The 23,724-nt window shown below is 43.6% G+C and overlaps 4 non-coding genes across 4 annotated transcripts; 2 read left to right on the top strand and 2 right to left on the bottom strand.

The window, feature by feature from the left end:
• Positions 1–352: 352 nt before the first annotated feature.
• LOC140285563 (U2 spliceosomal RNA) lies at positions 353–537 on the bottom strand. The gene has a single exon (XR_011910577.1). It is a non-coding gene; the product is annotated as a U2 spliceosomal RNA (small nuclear RNA).
• A 308-nt stretch (positions 538–845) lies between these two features.
• Positions 846–959, bottom strand: LOC140285521 (U5 spliceosomal RNA). The gene has a single exon (XR_011910540.1). It is a non-coding gene; the product is annotated as a U5 spliceosomal RNA (small nuclear RNA).
• A 20,014-nt stretch (positions 960–20,973) lies between these two features.
• LOC140285526 (U5 spliceosomal RNA) lies at positions 20,974–21,087 on the top strand. The gene has a single exon (XR_011910543.1). It is a non-coding gene; the product is annotated as a U5 spliceosomal RNA (small nuclear RNA).
• Positions 21,088–21,403: 316 nt separating this feature from the next.
• LOC140285541 (U2 spliceosomal RNA) lies at positions 21,404–21,594 on the top strand. Its single transcript, XR_011910557.1, has one exon. It is a non-coding gene; the product is annotated as a U2 spliceosomal RNA (small nuclear RNA).
• Positions 21,595–23,724: the final 2,130 nt, after the last annotated feature.

Raw genomic sequence — 23,724 nt, 5'->3', positions numbered from 1 at the left:
TCCTACTTGGTGAGATTTGCTTGGTTGAGACGCTTGCTCCCCCCACTTGCTCCTCGGCTGACCAAGTAGGAACAATCGGGCCCTATTCGATGGCTGCCTTGTCTTTTACTCTGTGCAAAAGACAAGGCAGCCACAAACACCACGGGAACACCGTATTGAGGCTTTGTTCTGACCACTCATTCGGTGTCGCGTTTCTTTCAAGCAATTCTCCCGGTTAGCCCACACTCGGCTCGCTCCCAGAGCTGTGTTAAAGTCTACTTCTCTCTTTTCTCAGCAGATTAAAAGAAAGTTTCATCTTGGGCTCCCTGAAACTTCCATCCTGCACCGCTGTTTGCTTTTTCACAAGAGCAGAGAAGAGCGCACCGTTCCCAGCGGCACTGTAGTACTGGGTCGATGCTTGGAGTGAACGGAGCAAAGCTTCTTTTTCAACTCCTATTCTTAAAAATCCATTTAATATGTAGTCCTCGTATAGAGGACATATTAAACTGATAAGAACAGATACTACACTTGATCTTAGCCAAAAGGCCGAGAAGCGATAACTGTCCACTGTTTCAGGTCCGAGGGCCCTTGCTGGCACAATGCGCACTTGTAGCAGTGTTCTTTTTATGGCCATAGGTGGCCAGAGTGTCACGTTGCACCTCCGCCCACCCGCTGCACTGAGCACTCTTCAGCCCTTTTAAATGGTATAACTTTGCACTCCCGCATGCTCCAGCAAGCACCATTCAAGCAACAACTTTGCACTCCAGCTTCGAACATCGGCACAATCGCAACAAGTAAGGCGACTCTACTCAGAGAAGTCACTCTGCACAGTAACAAGATTTCTTTTGCACAGACAGAAAGGGCTTCACCCGCAAAGGTAAAGCCTGCCAAAAATAGAAACAACTCATTAGTGCTGCTCTCCACGAAAGTCTTTAGTAAAAGGCAAAAGACTTGTATGTTATGAAGAGAAACCAGAGTACGATTATCCGTCACTGCGGGAGCAGGGCATCAGGCTAGTTGCCATAGCCACCTTCCCGATGGTGAGCGTTGCTTGGTTGAAACGCTTGCCCCTGTGCAATCGACAAGGCAGCAACAAAAACACCACGGGAACACCGTATTGAGGCTTTGTTCTGACCGCTCATTCGGTGTCGCGTTTCTTTCAAGCAATTCTCCCGGTTAGCCCACACTCGGCTCGCTCCCAGAGCCGTGTTAAAGTCTACTTCGCATTCACTCTCTTTTCTCAGCAGACTCTTGGGATTTTATCTATAAAATGAATTCCTTCACTCAAACTATGTTAAAACTGCTTTGTCCTTCATATTTACCATGTCTAGAAAGATTTAAACAAAAAAAAACAACGTTGTACTTTGCAGTAAAAGAAAGAGCAAATCTAAAGTTTCAGGAATCCGAGAATAAGCTTACTTTCATGAGTTCTTCACGATTTCGGATTTTGCTATAAAATGAATTCCTTCACTCAAACTAAATTAAAACTGCTAAACCGCTAATCTGTTACATGTAAGGCAGATGTCAAATTCACCGAAATAGGATCTAAGGGTATTCGGCCAATCGAGCTGTAGCAGCTTTGGTAAAAGAGTATAAGTTGAAGAGTTTGTGAATAAAGGTGTGCGCACACATAGTGAGCTGTAGGAAAATAGGCAGGGAGCAATGCCGGCTGGGGTATATGTTCTTGTATGTTGTCTGACTGTTTGATTTGAATGTGTTGTGTAAGTGTCCTGTTGAATGTTACATGTTTGGGCTTTGACACTTCAATGTGGTTGTTAACTGTGTGGTGTGTCCTGAAATGTTATATGTTTGGGCTGTGTGACATGCTTAATGTTTGTCAGTAGCTACCCACTTATTCATATATAGCAACTGACAACATAAGAAGTCTGGACATACTTTGATAGTAGTTGTAGAAGTATCCTTATTGATAATAGATAAACTAATTCATAGTGATAGAACAGTAGATGAACAGGTGCCTGCACATGTCTCACGAAAATAAAATGGGTGTATGATTGCTGACGGCAGAGCAATACTGCCAAACTTATGAGTTCTTGTGGCAAACTTGATTCAGTGTCTTGACGTGTATACGCTGTTTCGCTGACTTGATTGTCACAAGAAACAAAGTGTGTTTGATAAGATCCGACCATTTTATTACGGGAGTATCAGTATGTATGGATTCTGATGTGACTGATAAACCCATTCGTATCGTAAGCATAATCTAATACGTGAGACAACGCCCTGGCACACAATCAAAAAAAAAAAGAGAGAGCGGTTTTGTGTCCCCACAGTCCATAATGTAGAAAAGAGAGAAAAAAGCCTTTCTGATTTGGTGTGTGTGCTCACAGTGCAGAGTGTAGAGAAAAGAGAGAAAAGAAAGCCGTTTTGGTGTCACGGGTGTTGTGACTTACACACACACATTTCTGAATTGAGAAAGGAAATTATTTTAGAGGAAGCACTAGAGTTTAGATCCCACATTTGTTGATAGGCATTCATTTATTTCTTCACTTCTGATGAAGTTTCAACAATAAACAACAAACTTTGTATTATGAGAAAGAACCAGACTCATTCTTCAGGAATCCGAAAATAAGCTCTATTTTACGAGTTATGCACGAATTCGGATTCTCCTATAAAACGAATTCCTTAACTCTAACCAAGTTAAGACTGCTTTGTCCTTCATATTTATTCATGTCTAATCAAGTTTCAACGATAAACAACGTTGTACTTTGTAGAATGAGAAAGAACTTCTTCAGCAATAAGCATCTCTCGACATATGACGAAATACAGATTTTGCTATAAAATTAATTCCTTCTATCAGCCTGACTTAAAACTGTTTGTCCTCCTTATTTATCCACTTCAAATCAAGTTTCAACAATTAAAAAAATGTTGTAGTTTGAGAAAAAACAACTTAATCTTAAGCAATCAGTAGGGTAAGAAAGGGTAAGAAAAGGTGCAAATGCCAACCATACATCACTAAAAGGTGGAGCGGAAGTATTCGGCTGCAAGTAGGTGCGAATGCCTGAATATGTATGATCAAAAGAGGGAGCGGAGGTTTTCGGCTGCAAGGTCTGAATGTCCAACCATAATTTGTAAAAACCGGGGAAGAAAAGGCTCGAAAGCCCGACTATACACCATCAAAAGCGGGAGCGGAGGTGTTGCAAGAAGGTGTGAATGTCTGACCATAGTTTGTAAAAAGCGGGTAAGAAAAGGTTCGAATGCCCGAACATACACCATCAAAGGAGGGAGCGGAGGTGTTCCGCTGTAAGAAGGTGTGAATGTCCGACCATAGTTGGCAAAAAGCAGGTAAGAAAAGGTTAAAATACCCGATTGTACACAATCAATAGCGGGAGCAGAGTTGTTCCACTACTAAAAGGTGTGAAAGTCCGACCATGGTTTGTAAAAAGCGGGTAAGAAAAGGTGCGAATGCCCGACAATGTATGATCAAAAGAGGGAGCGGAGGTTTTCGGCTGAAACAACGTCTGAATGTCCATCCATATTTTGTAAAAATCTGGGAAGAAAAGGCTCGAAAGCCCGACTATACACCATCAACAGCTGGAGCGGAGGTGTTCAGCTGCAAGAAGGTCTGAATGTCCATCAATAATTGCTAGAAAACATGGAAGAGAATTTTCGAATATCAAACCGCACATGATCATAAGCGGGAGAGGAGGTGTTCAAATGCAAGAAGGTGTGAATGTCCACTCATAATTACTGCAAAATGGGTAAGAAAAGGTACGAATGCCCAACCATACATGATCCTCACAGGGAGCGGAGGTGTTTGGCTGCGACAAGGTGTGTATGTCCACCCATAATTAATGAAAAGCGGGCAACAAGTAGGTTTGAATACCCATCATCAAAAGCAGGAGTGGATGTGTTCGGCTACAAGAAGGTTTGAATGTCTGACCATAGTTTGTAAAAAGCGGGTAAGAAAAGGTTCGAATGCCCGAACATACACCATCAAAGGAGGGAGCGGAGGTGTTCCGCTGTAAGAAGGTGTGAATGTCCAACCATAATTGGCAAAAGGCAGGTAAGAAAAGGTTAAAATACCCTATTGTACACAATCAATAGCGGGAGCAGAGTTGTTCCGCTACTAAAAGGTGTGAAAGTCCGACCATGAATTGTAAAAAGCGGGTAAGAAAAGGTGCGAATGCCCGACAATGTATGATCAAAAGAGGGAGTGGAGGTTTTCGGCTGAAAGAAGGTCTGAATGTCCATCCATAATTTGTAAAAATCGGGGAAGAAAAGGCTCGAAAGCCCGACTATACACCATCAACAGCTGGAGCGGAGGTGTTCAGCTGCAAGAAGGTCTGAATGTCCATCAATAATTGCTAGAAAACATGGAAGAGAATTTTCGAATATCAAACCGCACATGATCATAAGCGGGAGAGGAGGTGTTAAAATGCAAAAAGGTGTGAATGTCCACCCATAATTACTGCAAAATGGGTAAGAAAAGGTACGAATGCCCAACCATACATCATCAAAAGCAGGAGTGGATGTGTTCGGCTACAAGAAGGTTTTAATGTCCGACCATAGTTTGTAAAAAGCGGGTTAGAAAAGGTTCGAATGCCCGAACATACACCATCAAAAGAGGGAGCGGAGGTGTTCCACTGTAAGAAGGTGTGAATGTCTGACCATAGTTGGTAAAAAGCGGGTAAGAAAAGGTGAAAATACCCGACTGTACACAATCAATAGCGGGAGCGGAGTTGTTCGGCTACTAAAAGGTGTGAAAGTCCGACCCTGGTTTGTAAAAAGCGGGTAAGAGAAGGTGCGAATGCCCGACAATGTATGATCAAAAGAGGGAGCGGAGGTTTTCGGCTGCAAGAAGGTCTGAATGTCCAACAATAATTTTGTAAAAACCGGGGAAGAAAAGGCTCGAAAGCCCGACTATACATCATCAAAAGCGGGAGCGGAGGTGTTCAGCTGCAAGAAGGTCTGAATGTCCATCAATAATTGCTAGAAAACATGAAAGAAAATTTTCGAATATCAAACCACACATCATCATAAGCGGGAGAGGAGGTGTTCAGCTGCAAGAAGGTGTGAATGTCCGACCATAGTTTGTAAAAAATGGGTAAGAAAAGGTGCGAATGCTCAACCATACATCATCAAAAGCAGGAGTGGATGTGTTCGGCTAAAAGAAGGTATGAATGTCCGACCATAGTTCGTAAAATGCGGGTAAGAAAAGGTTCGAATGCCCGAACATACACCATCAAAAGAGGGAGCGGAGTTGTTCGGCTACAAGAAGGTGTGAAAGTCCGACCATGGTTTGTAAAAAGCGGGTAAGAAAAGGTTCGAATGCCCGAATATATACCATCAAAAGCGGAAGCTGAGGTGTTCGGCTGCAAGAAGGTGTGAACGTCCGACCAAAGTTTGTAAAAAGCAGTGAAGAAAAGTTTCGAATATCCAACCAAACATAATCAAAAGCGGGAGCAGAGCTGTTCGACTGCAAGTAGGTGTGAATGTCAGATCATAATTTGCAAAAAGCTGATGAGAAAGGGTGAGAATGCCCGACTATACACCATCAAATGCGGGAGCGGAAGTGTTCGGCTGTGAGTAGGTGTGAATATCAAACCATAATTGCTGAAGAATGTGTTAGAAAAGACTAGAATCCTTGACCATACATCATCAAAAGTGGGAAAAGTGGTGTTCGGCTGCAAGTAGGAGTGAATGTCCAGCCATAATTACTCACAAACCGGTAAGAAAAGGTAGTATTGCCAGACCATACATTATCAAAACAGGGAGCGGAGGTGGTTCAGCTGCAAGGTGTGAATGTCTGACTAAAGTTTATAAAAAGCGGGTAAGACAAGGTGCGAATGCCTGACAATGTATGATCAAATGAGGGAGCGGAGGTTTTCGGCTGCAAGGTCTGAATGTACAACCATAATTTGTAAAAACCGGGGAAGAAAAGGCTCGAAAGCCCGACTATACACCATCAAAAGCGGGAGCGGAGGTGTTCGGCTGCAAGTAGGTGTGAATGTTCGACCATAATTTGTAAAAAGCGGGTAAGAAAAGGTTTGAAACCCGACTATATATTAACAAAAGCAGGAGGAGAGGTCTTCGGATAAGAGTGGGTGAGAATTTCCAACCATAATCAATAAAATAAGGTGAAAAAAAAGGTGTGAATACCCCATAGAACACTAAAAGGTGGAGCAGAAGTGTTCGGCTGCAAGAAGGTGTGACTGTTCGACTATATTTGGTGAAAAGCAGGTGAAGCAAGGTCTGAATGCCCAACCTTACATCATCAAAAACGAGATCAGAGGTGTTTGGCTGAAAGAAGGCCATAGTTTGCCAAAAGCGGGTAAGCTGCGAATGACCGACTAAATATCAACAAAAGTGGGGGCGGAGGTCTTCGGATGCAAGTGGGTGTGAATATCCCACCATACAAGTATGGTGGAGAGGAAGCTGTGAATGGCCGACCATAGTAAAAAGCGGGTGAGAAAAGGTGCGAATGTCCAATCATACATGATCAAAACAGGAAGCGGAGGTGTTTGGCTGCGACAAGGTGTGTATGTCCACCCATAATTAATGAAAAGCGGGCAACAAGTAGGTTTGAATACCCATCATCAAAAGCAGGAGTGGATGTGTTCGGCTACAAGAAGGTTTGAATGTCTGACCATAGTTTGTAAAAATCGGGGAAGAAAAGGCTCGAAAGCCCGACTATACACCATCAACAGCTGGAGCGGAGGTGTTCAGCTGCAAGAAGGTCTGAATGTCCATCAATAATTGCTAGAAAACATGGAAGAGAATTTTCGAATATCAAACCGCACATGATCATAAGCGGGAGAGGAGGTGTTAAAATGCAAAAAGGTGTGAATGTCCACCCATAATTACTGCAAAATGGGTAAGAAAAGGTACGAATGCCCAACCATACATCATCAAAAGCAGGAGTGGATGTGTTCGGCTACAAGAAGGTTTTAATGTCCGACCATAGTTTGTAAAAAGCGGGTTAGAAAAGGTTCGAATGCCCGAACATACACCATCAAAAGAGGGAGCGGAGGTGTTCCACTGTAAGAAGGTGTGAATGTCTGACCATAGTTGGTAAAAAGCGGGTAAGAAAAGGTGAAAATACCCGACTGTACACAATCAATAGCGGGAGCGGAGTTGTTCGGCTACTAAAAGGTGTGAAAGTCCGACCCTGGTTTGTAAAAAGCGGGTAAGAGAAGGTGCGAATGCCCGACAATGTATGATCAAAAGAGGGAGCGGAGGTTTTCGGCTGCAAGAAGGTCTGAATGTCCAACAATAATTTTGTAAAAACCGGGGAAGAAAAGGCTCGAAAGCCCGACTATACATCATCAAAAGCGGGAGCGGAGGTGTTCAGCTGCAAGAAGGTCTGAATGTCCATCAATAATTGCTAGAAAACATGAAAGAAAATTTTCGAATATCAAACCACACATCATCATAAGCGGGAGAGGAGGTGTTCAGCTGCAAGAAGGTGTGAATGTCCGACCATAGTTTGTAAAAAATGGGTAAGAAAAGGTGCGAATGCTCAACCATACATCATCAAAAGCAGGAGTGGATGTGTTCGGCTAAAAGAAGGTATGAATGTCCGACCATAGTTCGTAAAATGTGGGTAAGAAAAGGTTCGAATGCCCGAACATACACCATCAAAAGAGGGAGCGGAGTTGTTCGGCTACAAGAAGGTGTGAAAGTCCGACCATGGTTTGTAAAAAGCGGGTAAGAAAAGGTTTGAATGCCCGAATATATACCATCAAAAGCGGAAGCTGAGGTGTTCGGCTGCAAGAAGGTGTGAACGTCCGACCAAAGTTTGTAAAAAGCAGTGAAGAAAAGTTTCGAATATCCAACCAAACATAATCAAAAGCGGGAGCAGAGCTGTTCGACTGCAAGTAGGTGTGAATGTCAGATCATAATTTGCAAAAAGCTGATGAGAAAGGGTGAGAATGCCCGACTATACACCATCAAATGCGGGAGCGGAAGTGTTCGGCTGTGAGTAGGTGTGAATATCAAACCATAATTGCTGAAGAATGTGTTAGAAAAGACTAGAATCCTTGACCATACATCATCAAAAGTGGGAAAAGTGGTGTTCGGCTGCAAGTAGGAGTGAATGTCCAGCCATAATTACTCACAAACCGGTAAGAAAAGGTAGTATTGCCAGACCATACATTATCAAAACAGGGAGCGGAGGTGGTTCAGCTGCAAGGTGTGAATGTCTGACTAAAGTTTATAAAAAGCGGGTAAGACAAGGTGCGAATGCCTGACAATGTATGATCAAATGAGGGAGCGGAGGTTTTCGGCTGCAAGGTCTGAATGTACAACCATAATTTGTAAAAACCGGGGAAGAAAAGGCTCGAAAGCCCGACTATACACCATCAAAAGCGGGAGCGGAGGTGTTCGGCTGCAAGTAGGTGTGAATGTTCGACCATAATTTGTAAAAAGCGGGTAAGAAAAGGTTTGAAACCCGACTATATATTAACAAAAGCAGGAGGAGAGGTCTTCGGATAAGAGTGGGTGAGAATTTCCAACCATAATCAATAAAATAAGGTGAAAAAAAAGGTGTGAATACCCCATAGAACACTAAAAGGTGGAGCAGAAGTGTTCGGCTGCAAGAAGGTGTGACTGTTCGACTATATTTGGTGAAAAGCAGGTGAAGCAAGGTCTGAATGCCCAACCTTACATCATCAAAAACGAGATCAGAGGTGTTTGGCTGAAAGAAGGCCATAGTTTGCCAAAAGCGGGTACGCTGCGAATGACCGACTAAATATCAACAAAAGTGGGGGCGGAGGTCTTCGGATGCAAGTGGGTGTGAATATCCCACCATACAAGTATGGTGGAGAGGAAGCTGTGAATGGCCGACCATAGTAAAAAGCGGGTGAGAAAAGGTGCGAATGTCCAATCATACATGATCAAAACAGGAAGCGGAGGTGTTTGGCTGCGACAAGGTGTGTATGTCCACCCATAATTAATGAAAAGCGGGCAACAAGTAGGTTTGAATACCCATCATCAAAAGCAGGAGTGGATGTGTTCGGCTACAAGAAGGTTTGAATGTCTGACCATAGTTTGTAAAAAGCGGGTAAGAAAAGGCTCGAAAGCCCGACTATACACCATCAAAAGCGGGAGCGGAGGTGTTCGGCTGCAAGTAGGTGTGAATGTTCGACCATAATTTGTAAAAAGCGGGTAAGAAAAGGTTTGAAACCCGACTATATATTAACAAAAGCAGGAGGAGAGGTCTTCGGATAAGAGTGGGTGAGAATTTCCAACCATAATCAATAAAATAAGGTGAAAAAAAAGGTGTGAATACCCCATAGAACACTAAAAGGTGGAGCAGAAGTGTTCGGCTGCAAGAAGGTGTGACTGTTCGACTATATTTGGTGAAAAGCAGGTGAAGCAAGGTCTGAATGCCCAACCTTACATCATCAAAAACGAGATCAGAGGTGTTTGGCTGAAAGAAGGCCATAGTTTGCCAAAAGCGGGTAAGCTGCGAATGACCGACTAAATATCAACAAAAGTGGGGGCGGAGGTCTTTGGATGCAAGTGGGTGTGAATATCCCACCATACAAGTATGGTGGAGAGGAAGCTGTGAATGGCCGACCATAGTAAAAAGCGGGTGAGAAAAGGTGCGAATGTCCAATCATACATGATCAAAACAGGAAGCGGAGGTGTTTGGCTGCGACAAGGTGTGTATGTCCACCCATAATTAATGAAAAGCGGGCAACAAGTAGGTTTGAATACCCATCATCAAAAGCAGGAGTGGATGTGTTCGGCTACAAGAAGGTTTGAATGTCTGACCATAGTTTGTAAAAAGCGGGTAAGAAAAGGTTCGAGTGCCCGAACATACACCATCAAAAGAGGGAGCGGAGGTGTTCCGCTGTACGAAGGTGTGAATGTCCGACCATACTTGGTAAAAAGCGGGTAAGAAAAGGTTAAAATACCCGACTGTACACAATCAATAGCGGGAGCGGATGTGTTCGGCTACAAGAAGGTGTGACAGTCCGACCATGGTTTGTAAAAAGCGGGTAAGAAAAGGTGTGAATGTCTGACAATGTATGATCAAAAGAGAGAGCGGAGGTTTTCGGATACACGAAGGTTTGAATGTCCTACCATAGTTTGTAAATAGCGGGTAAGAAAAGGTTCGAATGCCCGACTATACACCATAAAAAGCAGGAGCGGAGGTGTTCCGCTGTAAGCTGTAACTATGTCCGACCATTGTTGGTAAAAAGCGGGTAAGAAAAGGTTAAAATACCCGACTGTACACAATCAATAGCGGGAGCGGAGGTGTTCGGCTACAAGAAGGTGTGAAAGTCCGACCATGGTTTTTAACCAAGTTAAAACTGCTTTGTCCTTCCATATTCATCAATGTCTAGATTGACTTCTACAAAGAAAAACATTGGACTTTGCAGTAGAAGAAGTTGAAATCCATCTACACATTGATAAATATGAAGGACAAAGCAGTTCCCACTTGCCCATAAGAAAATAAGCTTATTCTCGGATTCCTGATCCTTCAGTGTTGCTCTTTCTTCTACTGCAAAATACAATGTTGTTCTTTGTTGAAGTCGATCTAGACATTGATAAATATGAAGGAAAAGGCAGTTTTAACTTGGTTTGAGTGAATGAATTCATTTTATACATAAAATCCGAAATCGTGCAGAACTCATGAAAATAAGCTTATTCTCGGATTCCTAAAACTTTTGATTGGCTCTTTCTTTTACTGCAAAGTACAACGTTGTTTTTTTGTTTAAATCTATCGAGACATTGATAAATATGAAGGTAAAAGCCGTTTTAACATAGTTTGAGTGAAGGAATTGATTTTATAGATAAAATCCCAAATCATGCAGAACTCCTCAAAAGGGGCGTATGGCTTAATCACAAGTGTGGTTCTTTCTCATTCAGGGTAGTATGAGGAAGTTTATGCTTGAAATATATGTAGAAATGGGTACATATGAAGGACAAAGCAGTGTTAACTTAGTTTGAGTGAAGGAATTCATTTTATACATAAAATCCCAAATCATGCAGAACGTATGAAAAGAAGCTTATTCTCGGATTCCTGATCCTTCAGTTTTGCTCTTTCTTCTACTGCAAAATACAATGTTGTTCTTTGTTGAAGTCGATCTAGACATTGATAAATATGAAGGAAAAAGCAGTTTTAACTTGGTTTGAGTGAATGAATTCATTTTATACATAAAATCCGAAATCGTGCAGAACTCATGAAAATAAGCTTATTCTCGGATTCCTAAAACTTTTGATTTGCTCTTTCTTTTATTGCAAAGTACAACGTTGTTTTTTTGTTTAAATCTATCGAGACATTGATAAATATGAAGGTAAAAGCCGTTTTAACATAGTTTGAGTGAAGGAATTAATTTTATAGATAAAATCCCAAATCATGCAGAACTCCTCAAAAGGGAGGTATGGCTTAATCACAAGTGTGGCTCTTTCTCATTCAGGGTAATATGAGGAAGTTTATGTTTGAAATATATGTAGAAATGGATACATATGAAGGACAAAGCAGTGTTAACTTAGTTTGCGTGAAGAAATTCATTTTATACATAAAATCCAAAATCGTGCAGAACTCATGAAAATAAGCTTATTCTCGGATTCCTAAAACTTTTGATTTGCACTTTCTTTTACTGCAAAGTACAACGTTGTTTTTTGTTGAAATCTATCTAGACATTGATAAATACCAGCCGAAACTCTGCTGCCGCTTTTGATAATTTATGGTTGGGCATTCTTACCTTTTCTTACCCGCTTTTTACAAATTATGATCTTACATTCACACCTACTTGGAGTCGAACACCTTCTCATCCACTTATGATCATGTGCGGTTGGGCTTTCGCACCTTTTCTTACCCATTTTTCAGTAATTATGGGTGGACATTCAGACCTTCTTGCAGCCGAAAACCTCCGCTCCTCTTTTGATCATACATTGTCGGGCATTCACACCTTGTCTTACCCGCTTTTTACAAACTTTAGTCGGACATTCAAACCTTCTTGCAGCTGAACCACCTCCGCTCCCTGTTTTGATCATATATGGTCTGGCAATAGTACCTTTTCTTACCCGTTTGTGAGTAATTATGGCTGGACATTCACACCTTCTTGCAGCCGAACACAACCTCTCCCGCTTTTGATGATATATGGTCCGGCATTCTTACCTTTTCTAACACATTTTTCAGCAATTATGGTCGGACATTCACACCTACTCACAGACGAACACCTCCGTTCCCACATTTGACAGTGTATAGTCGGGCATTCTCACCCTTTCTCATCAGCTTTTTGCAAATTATGATCTGATATTCACACCTACTTGCAGTCGAACAGCTCTGCTCCCGCTTTTGATTATGTTCGGTTGGATATTCGAACCTTTTCTTAATGCTTTTTACAAACTTTGGTTGGACGTTCACACCGTCTTGCAGCCGAACACCTCCGCTTCCGCTTTTGATGGTGTATAGTTGGGCATTCGAGCCTTTTCTTACCCACCTATTACTTACTATGGTTGGACATTCAAACCTTCTTGTAGCCGAACACATCCGCTCCTGCTTTTGATGATGTATGATTTGGCATTCGCACCTTTTCTTACCCATTTTTCAGTAATTATTGGTCGGACATTCAGACCTTCTTGCACCTGAACACCTCTGCTCCCGCTTTTGATGGTGTATAGTCGGGCTTTCGAGCCTTTTCTTCCCCGATTTTTACAAATTATGGTTGGACATTCAGACCTTGCAGCCGAAAACCTCCGCTCCCTCTTTTGATCATACATTGTCGGGCATTCGCCCCTTGTCTTACACGGTTTTTACAAACTTTAGTCAGACATTCACACCTTGCAGCTGAACCACCTCCATTCCCTGTTTTGATCATGTGTGGTCTGGAAATACTACCTTTTCTTCCCCCGTTTGTGAGTAATTATGGCTGGACATTCACACCTACTTGCAGCCGAAAAACCACCTCTCCCGCTTTTGATGATGTATTGTCCGGCATTCTAGTCTTTTCTATCACATTTTTCAGCAATTATGATCTGACATTCACACCTACTTGCAGTCGAACAACTCTGCTCCCGCTTTTGATTATGTTCGGTTGGATATTCAAACCTTTTCTTAACTGCTTTTTACAAACTATGGTCGGACGTTCACACGTTCTTGCAGCCGAACACCCCGGCTTCCGCTTTTGATGGTATATATTCGGGTATTCGAACCTTCTCTTACCCGCTTTTTACAAACCATGGTTGGACTTTCATACCTTCTTGTAGCTGAACAACTCCACTCCTGCTTTTGATGATTTATGGTTGGACATTCGCATCTTTTCCTACCCATTTTTCAGTAATTATGGGTGGATATTCACATCTTCTTGCAGCTGAACACCTCCTCTCCCGCTAATGATCATGTAAGGTTTGATATTCGAATTTCTTTCATGTTTTAAAGCAATTATTAATGGACATTCACACCTACTTGCAGCCGAACACCACCTCTCCCGCTTTTGATGATGTATGGACCGGCATTCTTACCTTTTCTAACACATTTTTCAGCAATTATGGTTGGAGAATCACACCTACTCACAGCCGAACAACTCCGCTCCCGCATTTGATGGTGTATAGTCGGGATTTCTCACCCTTTCTCATCAGCTTTTTGCAAATTATTCTCTGACATTCACACCTACTTGCAGTCGAACAGCTCTGCTCCCGCTTTTGATTATGTTTGGTTGGATATTCGAACCTTTTCTTAACTGCTTTTTACATATTTTGGTTGGACGTTCACACCTTCTTGTAGCCGAACACTTCCACTCCTGCTTTTGATGATGTATGGTTGGGCATTCACACCTTTTTTTTGCCCATTTTTCAGGAATTATGGGTGGACATTCACACCTTGCAGCTGAACACCTCCTATCCCACTTATGATCATGTGCGGTTTCATTTTCGAAAAGTTTCTTTCATGTTTTCTAGCAATTATTGATGGACATGTAGACCTTCTTGCAGCTGAACACCTCCGCTCCCGCTTTTGATCATACATTGTCAGGCATTCGCACCTTGTCTTACCCACTTTTTACAAACTTTAGTCGAACAGTCACACCTTTTTGCAGCCGAACACCACCTCTACCGCTTTTGATGATGTTCGGTCCAGCATTCTTACCTTTTCTAACACATTCTTCAGCAATTATGGTCGGACATTCACACCTACTCAGAGCCGAACACCTCCGCTCCCGCATTTGATGGTCTATAGTCGGGCATTCTACAGCGGAAAAGACTCATTCTTATGTTTGGTTAGATATTCAAACCTTTTCTTAACTGCTTTTTACAAACTTTGGTCGGACGTTCACAATATCTTGCAGCCGAACACCTCCGCTTCCGCTTTTGATGGTGTATATTCGGGCATTCGAACCTTTTCTTACCCGCTTTTTACAAACCAAGGTCGGACTTTCACACCTTCTCTTAGCTGAACAACTCCGCTCCCTCTTTTGATTGTGTACAGTCGGGTAATTTAACCTTTTCTTACCCGCTTTTTACCATCTATGGTCGGACATTCACACCGTCTTACAGCGGAACACCTCCGCTCCCTCTTTTGATGATGTATGGTTAGGCATTCGCACCTTTTCTTACCCATTTTTCAGTAATTATGGGTAGACATTCACACCTTCTTGCAGCTGAACACCTCCTCTCCTGCTTATGATCATGTGCAGTTTGATATTCGAAAATTTTCTTTCATGTTTTCTAGCAATTATTGATGGACATTCAGACCGTCTTGAAGCTGAACACCGTCTTGGAGCTGAACACCTCCGCTCCCACTTTTGATGGTGTATAGTCGGGCTTTCGAGCCTTTTCTTCCCCGGTTTTTACAAATTATGGTTGGACATTCAGACCTTCTTGCAGCCGAAAACCTCCACTCCCTCTTTTGATCATACATTGTCGGGCATTCGCACCTTTTCTTACCCGCTTTTTACAAACCATGGTCGGACTTTCACACCTTCTTGTAGCCGAACAACTCCGCTCCCGCTATTGATTGTGTACAGTCGGGTATTTTAACCTTTTCTTACCCGCTTTTTACCAACTATTGTTGGACATTCACACCATCTTACAGCGGAACACCTCCGCTCCCTCTTTTGATGGTGTATGTTCGGGCACTCGAACCTTTTCTTACCCGCTTTTTACAAACTATGGTCAGACATTCAAACCTTCTTGTAGCCGAACACATCCACTCCTGCTTTTGATGATGGGTATTCAAACCTACTTGTTGCCCGCTTTTCATTAATTATGGGTGGACATACACACCTTGTCGCAGCCAAACACCTCCGCTCCCTGTTTTGATCATGTATGATTGGACATTCGCACCTTTTCTCACCCGCTTTTTACTATGGTCGGCCATTCACAGCTTCCTCTCCACCATACTTGTATGGTGGGATATTCACACCCACTTGCATCCGAAGACCTCCGCCCCCACTTTTGTTGATATTTAGTCGGTCATTCGCAGCTTACCCGCTTTTGGCAAACTATGGCCTTCTTGCAGCCAAACACCTCTGATCTCGTTTTTGATGATGTAAGGTTGGGCATTCAGACCTTGCTTCACCTGCTTTTCACCAAATATAGTCGAACAGTCACACCTTCTTGCAGCCAAACACTTCTGCTCCACCTTTTAGTGTTCTATGGGGTATTCACACCTTTTTTTTCACCGCATTTTATTGATTATGGTTGGAAATTCTCACCCACTCTTATCCGAAGACCTCTCCTCCTGCTTTTGTTAATATATAGTCGGGCATTCAAACCTTTTCTTACCCGCTTTTTACAAATTATGGTCGAACATTCACACCTACTTGCAGCCGAACACCTCCGCTCCCGCTTTTGATGGTGTATAGTCGGGCTTTCGAGCCTTTTCTTCCCCAGTTTTTACAAATTATGGTTGTACATTCAGACCTTGCAGCCGAAAACCTCCGCTCCCTCATTTGATCATACATTGTCAGGCATTCGCACCTTGTCTTACCCGCTTTTTATAAACTTTAGTCAGACATTCACACCTTGCAGCTGAACCACCTCCGCTCCCTGTTTTGATAATGTATGGTCTGGCAATACTACCTTTTCTTACCGGTTTGTGAGTAATTATGGCTGGACATTCACACCTACTTGCAGCCGAACACCACTTTTCCCGCTTTTGATGATGTATGGTCCGGCATTCTAGTCTTTTCTAACACATTTTTCAGCAATTATGGTTTGACATTCACACCTACTCACAGCCGAACACTTCCGCTCCCGCTTTTGATTATGTTTGGTTGGATATTCGAAACTTTTCTTCACTGCTTTTTACAAACTTTGGTCGGACATTCACACCTTCTTGCAGCCGAACACCTCCGCTTCCGCTTTTGATGGTATATATTCGGGCATTCGAACCTTTTCTTACCCACTTTTTACAAACCATGGTCGGACTTTCACACCTTCTTGTAGCCGAACAACTCCGCTCCCGCTATTGATTGTGTACAGTCGGGTATTTTAACCTTTTCTTAGCCGCTTTATACCAACTATTGTTGGACATTCACACCGTCTTACAGCGGAACACCTCCGCTCCCTCTTTTGATGGTGTATGTTCGGGCATTCGAACCTTTTCTTACCCGCATTTTACGAACTATGGTCGGACATTCAAACCTTCTTTTAGCCGAACACATCCACTCCTGCTTTTGATGATGTATGGTTGAGCATTCGCACCTTTTCTTACCCATTTTTTACAAACTATGGTCGGACATTCACACCTTCTTGCAGCTGAACACCTCCTCTCCCGCTTATGATGATGTGTGGTTTGATATTCGAAAATTTTCTTTCATTTTTTCTAGCAATTATTGATGGACATTCAGACCTTCTTGCAGCTGAACACCTCCGCTCCCGCTTTTGATGATGTATAGTCGGGCTTTCGAGCCTTTTCTTCCCCGGTTTTTACAAAATTATTGTTGGACATTCAGACCTTCTTGCAGCCGAAAACCTCCGCTCCCTCTTTTGATCATACATTGTCGGGCATTCGCACCTTCTCTTACCCGCTTTTTACAAACCAGGGTCGGACTTTCACACCTTTTAGTAGCCGAACAACTCCGCTCCCGCTATTGATTGTGTACAGTCGGGTATTTTCACCTTTTCTTACCCGCTTTTTACCAACTATGGTCAGACATTCACACCTTCTTACAGTGGAACACCTCCGCTCCCTCTTTTGATGGTGTATGTTCGGGCATTCAAACCTTTTCTTACCCGTTTTTTACAAACTATGGTCGGACATTAAAACCTTCTTGTAGCCGAACACATCCACTCCTGCTTTTGATGATGTATGGTTGGGCATTCGTACCTTTTCTTACCCATTTTGCAGTAATTATGGGTGGATATTCACACCTTTTTGCATTTTAACACCTCCTCTCCCGCTTATGATCATGTGCGGTTTGATATTCGAAAATTCTCTTCCATGTTTTCTAGCAATTATTGATGGACATTCAGACCTTCTTGCAGCTGAACACCTCCGCTCCAGCTGTTGATGGTGTATAGTCGGGCTTTCGAGCCTTTTCTTCCCCGATTTTTACAAATTATGGATGGACATTCAGACCTTCTTTCAGCCGAAAACCTCCGCTCCCTTTTTTGATCATACATTGTCGGGCATTCGCACCTTTTCTTACCCGCTTTTTACAATTCATGGTCGGACTTTCACACCTTTTAGTAGCGGAACAACTCTGCTCCCGCTATTGATTGTGTACAATAGGGTATTTTAACCTTTTCTTACCTGCTTTTTGCCAATTATGGTTGGACATTCACACCTTCTTACAGCGGAACACCTCCGCTCCCTCCTTTGATGGTGTATGTTCGGGCATTCGAACCTTTTCTTACCCGCTTTTTACAAACTATGGTCAGACATTCAAACCTTCTTGTAGCCGAACACATCCACTCCTGCTTTTGATGATGGGTATTCAAACCTACTTGTTGCCCGCTTTTCATTAATTATGGGTGTACATACACACCTTGTCGCAGCCAAACACCTCCGCTCCCTGTTAGGATCATGTATGGTTGGGCATTCGTACCTTTTCTTACCCATTTTGCAGTAATTATGGGTGGACATTCACACCTTCTTGCATTTGAACACCTCCTCTCCCGCTTATGATCATGTGCGGTTTGATATTTGAAAATTCTCTTCCATGTTTTCTAGCAATTATTGATGGACATTCAGACCTTCTTGCAGCTGAACACCTCCGCTCCAGCTGTTGAAGGTGTATAGTCGGGCTTTCGAGCCTTTTCTTCCCAGATTTTTACAAAATATGGATGGACATTCAGACCTTGTTTCAGCCGAAAACCTCCTCTCCCTCTTTTGATCATACATTGTCGGGCATTCACACCTTTTCTTACCCGCTTTTTACAAACCATGGTCGGACTTTCACACCTTTTAGTAGTGGAACAACTCTGCTCCCGCTATTGATTGTGTACAATCGGGTATTTTAACCTTTTCTTACCTGCTTTTTGCCAACTATGGTCGGACATTCACACCTTCTTACAGCAGAACACCTCCGCTCCCTCCTTTGATGGTGTATGTTCGGGCATTCGAACCTTTTCTTACCCGCTTTTTACAAACTATGGTCAGACATTCACACCTTCTTGCAGCCGAACACTTCCGCTCTACCTTTTAGTGTTCTATGGGGTATTCACACCTTTTTTTTCACCGCATTTTATAGATTATGGTTGTAAATGGTTGTAAAGACCTCTCCTCCTGCTTTGGTTAATATATAGTCGGGCATTCAAACCTTTTCTTACCCGCTTTTTACAAATTATGGTCGAACATTCACACCTACTTGCAGCCGAACACCTCCGCTCCCGCTTTTGATGGTGTATAGTCGGGCTTTCGAGCCTTTTCTTCCCCAGTTTTTACAAATTATGGTTGGACATTCAGACCTTGCAGCCGAAAACCTCCGCTCCCTCTTTTAATCATACATTGTCAGGCATTCGCACCTACTTGCAGCCGAATACTTCCGCTCCACCTTTTAGTGATGTATGGTTGGCATTTGCACCTTTTCTTACCCTTTCTTACCCTACTGATTGCTTAAGATGAAGTTGTTTTGTCTCAAACTACAAAATTTTTTTAATTGTTGAAACTTGATTTGAAGTGGATAAATAAGGAGGACAAACAGTTTTAAGTCAGGCTGATAGAAGGAATTAATTTTATAGCAAAATCTGTATTTCGTCATATGTCGAGAGATGCTTATTGCTGAAGAAGTTCTTTCTCATTCTACAAAGTACAACGTTGTTTATCGTTGAAACTTGATTAGACATGAATAAATATGAAGGACAAAGCAGTCTTAACTTGGTTAGAGTTAAGGAATTCGTTTTATTGGAGAATCCGAATTCGTGCATAACTCGTAAAATAGAGCTTATTTTCGGATTCCTGAAGAATGAGTCTGGTTCTTTCTCATAATACAAAGTTTGTTGTTTATTGTTGAAACTTCATCAGAAGTGAAGAAATAAATGAATGCCTATCAACAAATGTGGGATCTAAACTCTAGTGCTTCCTCTAAAATAATTTCCTTTCTCAATTCAGAAATGTGTGTGTGTAAGTCACAACACCCGTGACACCAAAACGGCTTTCTTTTCTCTCTTTTCTCTACACTCTGCACTGTGATTACACACACCAAATCAGAAAGGCTTTTTTTCTCTCTTTTCTACATTATGGACTGTGGGGACACAAAACCGCTCTCTCTTTTTTTTTTGATTGTGTGCCAGGGCGTTGTCTCACGTATTAGATTATGCTTACGATACGAATGGGTTTATCAGTCACATCAGAATCCATACATACTGATCCTCCCGTAATAAAATGGTCGGATCTTATCAAACACACTTTGTTTCTTGTGACAATCAAGTCAGCGAAACAGCGTATACACGTCAAGACACTGAATCAAGTTTGCCACAAGAACTCATAAGTTTGGCAGTATTGCTCTGCCGTCAGCAATCATACACCCATTTTATTTTCGTGAGACATGTGCAGGCACCTGTTCATCTACTGTTCTATCACTATGAATTAGTTTATCTATTATCAATAAGGATACTTCTACAACTACTATCAAAGTATGTCCAGACTTCTTATGTTGTCAGTTGCTATATATGAATAAGTGGGTAGCTACTGACAAGCATTAAGCATGTCACACAGCCCAAACCTATAACATTTCAGGACACACCACACAGTTAACAACCACAGTGAAGTGTCAAAGCCCAAACATGTAACATTCAACAGGACACTTACACAACACATTCAAATCAAACAGTCAGACAACATACAAGAACATATACCCCAGCCGGCATTGCTCCCTGCCTATTTTCCTACAGCTCACTATGTGTGCGCACACCTTTATTCACAAACTCTTCAACTTATACTCTTTTACCAAAGCTGCTACAGCTCGATTGGCCGAATACCCTTAGATCCTATTTCGGTGAATTTGACATCTGCCTTACATGTAACAGATTAGCGGTTTAGCAGTTTTAATTTAGTTTGAGTGAAGGAATTCATTTTATAGCAAAATCCGGAATCGTGAAGAACTCATGAAAGTAAGCTTATTCTCGGATTCCTGAAACTTTAGATTTGCTCTTTCTTTTACTGCAAAGTACAACGTTGTTTTTTTTTTGTTTAAATCTTTCTAGACATGGTAAATATGAAGGACAAAGCAGTTTTAACATAGTTTGAGTGAAGGAATTCATTTTATAGATAAAATCCCAAGAGTCTGCTGAGAAAAGAGAGTGAATGCGAAGTAGACTTTAACACGGCTCTGGGAGCGAGCCGAGTGTGGGCTAACCGGGAGAATTGCTTGAAAGAAACGCGACACCGAATGAGCGGTCAGAACAAAGCCTCAATACGGTTTTCCCGTGGTGTTTTTGTTGCTGCCTTGTCTTTTGCACAGAGTAAAAGACAAGGCAGCCATCGAATAGGGCCCGATTGTTCCTACTTGGTCAGCCGAGGAGCAAGGGGGTGGGGGGGGTGGGGGGGGGCAAGCGTCTCAACCAAGCAAAGCTCACCATGGGGAAGGTGGCTATGCCAACTAGCCTGATGCCCTGCTCCCGCAGTGACGGATAATCGTACTCTGGTTTCTCTTCATAACGTACAAGTCTTTCGCCTTTTACTAAAGACATCTGTGGAGAGCAGCACTAATGAGTTGTTTCTATTTTTGGCAGGCTTTACCTTTGCGGGTGAAGCCCTTTCTGTCTGTGCAAAAGAAATCTTGTTACTGTGCAGAGTGACTTCTCTGAGTAGAGTCGCCTTACTTGTTGCGACTGTGCCGATGTTCGAAGCTGGAGTGCAAAGTTGTTGCTTGAATGGTGCTTGCTGGAGCGTGCGGGAGTGCAAAGTTATACCATTTAAAAGGGCTGAAGAGTGCTCAGTGCAGCAGGTGGGCGGAGGTGCAAAGTGACACTCTGGCCACCTATGGCCATAAAAAGAACAGGGGTGTTAGCGGACAAGTGCGCATTGTGCCAGGAAGGGCCCTCGGACGTGAACCAGTGGACAGTTGTCGCTTCTCGGCCTTTTGGCTAAGATCAAGTGTAGTATCTGTTCTTATCAGTTTAATATCTGATATGTCCTCTCTACGAGGACTACATATTAAATGGATTTTTAGCAATAGGAGTTGAAAAATTAGCTTGCTCCGTTCACTCCAAGCATTGACCCCGTACTGCAGTGCCGCTGGGAACGGTGCGCTCTTCTCTACTCTTGTGAAAAAGCAAACAGCGGTGCAGGATGCAAGTTTCAGGGAGCCCAAGATGAAACTTTCTTTTAGTCTGCGGAGAAAAGAGAGTGAATGCGAAGTAGACTTTAACACGGCTCTGGGAGCGAGCCGAGTGCGGGCTAACCGGGAGAATTGCTTGAAAGAAACGCCATACCAAATGAGCGGTCAGAACAAAGCCTCAATACGGTGTTCCCGTTGTGTTTTTGTTGCTGCCGCTGTTTGCTTTTTCACAAGAGCGCACCTGTTGAGGGGGGGCCTGGGGGGGCCTGGGTGATGGTGGGTCTCAGGCCCGGGCTGCTGCGACTGGTGTGACCGGGTGGTTTGTTTGTTTGTTTTTTGTTGTTGTTTGTTTGTTTTTTGTAGAGGTCCTCCGGAGTGGGGTTGGGTTGAGTGGGGTGGGGCGGGATGGGTACCTTCTGGGGGTACAGTAGCTCCCAGAATATGGTCGCTGCAGGCCCCGAGCCTGGTGGACATCAGGCCCTCCTGTCCTGTGTTGGCTCCCTGGTAGCAGGGATGCCTATTGCAGCCAGTCCCTGGCTGCCCCCAGTGTATATCCCCATACCCCTCTCCCTTCTGGCTCCTGTACACAGCACACACTCACACATGAAGGGTTTTGGGGGCGTGTGTGTTCGGTGGGGTGTAGTGGACTCTGCAGTAGTTGCCCTCTGCAGTTCCCACCCCTGTTTTAATTACACCTTAGACATTACTACTTATCAAACACACTCACACACACACATTAGGTCTTGGGGGGTGGTTACACTGAGTGGCATCTGGTGGGCGGGGCTCTTTGGGTATGTAGGCTGCCCAGAGGGCCACGCTCCCAGTTCTACAAGTTTGGCTGCCCCTCAATTTTAATTGCTCACTATTAGAAAATATTGAAGAGCCAGAAGGGTGAGGGGAGGGGTCTTCTTCGCACACCCCTGCTTCCTGGTTGCTGCTCGGGGCGGGAGGGGCCAGGAGGATTAATTAATTGTTCTGCTGGTTTGGGGTCTGTGGTGGCTGGGGGGCTGCTGGCCCCCTGGTGTGCCCGCTGCACTACACCCCAGCGGAGTCGAGGGAGGGAGGACGTGTGGATGTATGGGACATGAAAGTGTGTGTGGTAATGATTGGGCCTGGATCTTGGACTTGCTGTCGCCTGGCCTGCCTGTGCTTCTCCCGATGGGGGGGGCGGCGTGGCCTCTCTCCGCTGCTCGCGACTTCACCCACCTGTGGGCACGTCTTGACTCCCAGGGCACTTGGCCAGGGGTGCTGGGGCAGGCACTGACCCACTGTGTGGCTGTCTGGGGCGCTTGGCCCTCCTGGGTATTGGGTGGGGCCTCTGCCGGGGGGTTTGGGGGCGCTCGGGCTCCTGGGGCCCGGATCCAGTACACGGCCCATGTCTGGGCGGCTGGGGCCTGGCGACGTCGGTGGGCTGTTGCCCCTGGCTCCCGGAAGGCCTCTGCCCTATGCTTATGGGGGCTCTTTCCGGGGGCTTCCTCTGCAGTCTTCTGGGTGGATGCGTGGTTGCCCCTGCGGTGGGCTTCCTGGGTTCTGTGCTCTGTGGGGGCTGCTGGTGGCCTGGGTCTTGTGGCCTTCTCTGCCTGCTTCTGATTGCTTGGGGGGGCTGTGGATTGTGGCCCTGTACGCTTATACACTCATAACTAAGCACGGTTATCATGTAGGTCCTGTGCCATGGGTGTTGCATGTTCTCACACACACACAACCACATTCATTAGTCCAGTAGCATGATCGCTAAGCAGTTGATGTATTATCATGTCGTCTCAGGTCATCTATATCCACAGCTGTGTTGTATGCGATGTATGTTCTGTTTTTCTCTTCTTTCCTCTTCTTCTTCTTCTTCTTTCCTTGTCCCCCGGTCCGGTTCAGTTCTATTACATGTCATATATTGTAAACAGAAATAAATATATTTATTATATATATAAAAATCATATTTACCATGTCTTGAAAGATTTAAACAAAAAAACCAACGTTGTACTTTGCAGTAAAAGAAATAGCAAATCTAAAGTTTCAGGAATCCGAGAATAAGCTTACTTTCATGAGTTCTTCACGATTTCGGATTTTGCTATAAAATGAATTCCTTCACTCAAACTAAATTAAAACTGCTAAA

The sequence above is a fragment of the Leuresthes tenuis genome, unplaced genomic scaffold, assembly GCF_036924035.1.
Source record: "Leuresthes tenuis unplaced genomic scaffold, fLeuTen1.0.hap1 SCAF_47, whole genome shotgun sequence".
NCBI lineage: Eukaryota > Metazoa > Chordata > Actinopteri > Atheriniformes > Atherinopsidae > Leuresthes > Leuresthes tenuis.
Note: the sequence above shows the minus strand (reverse complement) of the source record. Positions and strands in the feature narration are given on the sequence as shown.